Here is a 2,681-nt window from a genome sequence, read left to right on the forward strand (position 1 = left end):
ATAATCTCCCCCATTATTAGGAAATACACACAGAAGTGTTAGAGATAAAGACCCATGATGTATTTATAAGTTATCCTAAACGGTTAAAAAAAAAAAAAAAAAGAATCAAGATCAGTGAGAGAGCTGGGCATGTTGGTGCACACCTGTAGTCCCAGCTATTCAAGAGGCTTAGGTGGGAGGATTGCTTGAGCACAGGAGCTGTGGGCTGTCGTGCACTATGCCAATTGAGTGTCTTCCCTAAATTAGGCATCAGTGTGGTGACAAACCTGGAATGGGGGACCACCAGGTGAGGGCAGGTGAAATGGCCTAGGTCAGAAATGGAGCAGGTCAAAGCTCCTGTGTCTGGGCAACATAACAGTGAGACCCCATCTCTACAAATTAAAAAAAAAAAAAGGAATTATAAATCAAATGTAGTAAAATGTCAACAACAGGTAAATTTTTCCACTCTTTATTGTATACAATTTTTTGTAACATTTTGGTAAGTTTGAAATTCTTTCCAAATAAAAAGTTTTCTTTTTTTTTTTCTTGTTTAGGTAGTCTTTATTTCCACATCTCCAGCAGGGAGTCTGAACACAAATTGAACATACTCATGAAATCAACACCCAGATGAAGACGTAGACCAGTACCCCAGGATGCCCCTCCCCAGTATCCTTCCCACCGTTAACTGTTCCCCTTGCTTCTAACACCGTGGATCAGTTTTGCTTATTTCTGTACTTTTTGTATGAATAGAATCATACAGTGAGTATGACCTCTCTTAGTGGTGAGGATTCTGACCTCTTTTGCTCAACATCGTATCTGTGAAATTTATCCATGTTGCTGTGCGTAGCGGTATTTTCATTCATATTCATTGCTGCACAGTAGTATTTGACCCTGTGACTTCACCCCAACTTCAACTGTGGATGGACATTTGGATTGGTGGATGGGCATTTGGGTTGTTTTGAGTTTGAGGCTACAGTCAGTGGTTAGCAACATTCTTGCCCACGTCTCGGTGGACGTAGCTCTCTTTTCTGTGGCCTACACACCCAGGAGTGGAATTGCTGGATCACAGTTTATGTGTATATTCAGCTTTTGGTAGATACTGCCGGTTTTCCAACAGGGTCACATCAGCTTAGTCCATTCAGGCACAAAACACCTTAGCCTGGGTTTTTTGTAAACAACAAGAAATTATTTCTCACAGTTCTAGAGGCTGGGAAGTCCAAGATCAGGGAGCCAGCAGATCCAGTGTCCAGGAAGGGCTCTCTGCTTCAGGGACACAGTGCCTTCTCACTGCATCCTCACATGGTAGAAGAGACCGAAGGGCTCCCTCAAGCCTCTTTTATACAGAGCTAATCCCATTCATGACCTCCACCCTCATGACCTAACCATCTCCCAAAGGTCTCACTTTTTTTTTAAAACCTACTTTACTTGGTAAAATGAGTGAAAACATAATGTTCTTAAATCATGTGGCAAACTCCCCTCAGTCATATGATTTGTAGACATTTGATTGACATGTTGATTTTCTCAGGACCTCAAAGATGGGCTTGTGTCGTCAAATTGAGATCCACGGTATAAATAAGGCAAGGCATTCAAAATCTCTTCTTCTACCTCCCCCCAATATGAACCATAGACCCTTTCTGTTTCATCAAAGTACCTAGTTATTTTCTTTTATATCTATAGTAAATATATTATTATTATATAATTATGCCAGTCACTGTGTATTTGTAATTCACCTTCTCTGGGCTAATAAGCACCCTAAAGATCTCAGCTATGTGCTAGAAGCAGGAAATGCTACCAAATAATTCCTTCAAATTCCTATCTTGCTTAGAACTGCACTACAGTCTAATTTGTTCATTCCATCCTGCCTGTCTACCTTCCTACCTGCCTGTCTGTCTTGCCTTTCTCCTTCACAAGAGTCAGACAATTCTCCCAGCCTCCTCCCACTGTCTACCCTAGTTCTCTTGCAGGTTTTTAACCCAATAAATCTCCTGCATGTCAAATCCTGTCTTGGCCTCTGCTTCTCAGAGAATCTAGACTAATATGTCCTCCTATCTTCAAAAGCATGCATAGGGAGCTAGAGGTTACACCTAGTCACCTTATTAGATATGAGTGTTGCCCAAGGCTTCATCTGAGCAATACATAAAAAAATTATCTTCTAAGAAGGCAGTCTAATGTAATGCTTGATACTAGAATTTGAAGTCAAAAGGGCTCAAGTAGAAAAATTAGTTGGATGATCTTAATATTCAATGGAATCAAATCTCTTCCACAATGATATACATATTAGACAGTAAAAGAAACAGACTTTTTTTCTGTCTGCCTCTTTCTTATGTATCATGCAGACTTTCCTTGTTTCTAAAGACAGCAAAGTAACTAGATGTAAACTTCGTTTGTTATAGTCAAACCTCTATTTGCTTCCCCAAGGAGACTTAAATGTACACCCAGATGACCTGAATTAGATTTTAACTATTCTTGTAATTCTCCAGGCTTGCATTCACCTGCACTCTTTTGGATACCGTCATTTCCACAAATGACTAATCTCAGTTTGGTTCTCTCTTAGAGAGTAACTCTTATTTCTATCTTGTTATTAGCTCAACATATAATAACAAATCTGGCCGGGCACAGTGGCTCATGCCTGTAATCCCAGCACTTTGGGAGGCTGAGGCGGGTAGATCATCCGAGGTCAGGAGTTTGAGGCCAGCCTGACC

The sequence above is a fragment of the Nomascus leucogenys genome, chromosome 6 (genome assembly GCF_006542625.1).
Source record: "Nomascus leucogenys isolate Asia chromosome 6, Asia_NLE_v1, whole genome shotgun sequence".
Lineage (NCBI taxonomy): Eukaryota > Metazoa > Chordata > Mammalia > Primates > Hylobatidae > Nomascus > Nomascus leucogenys.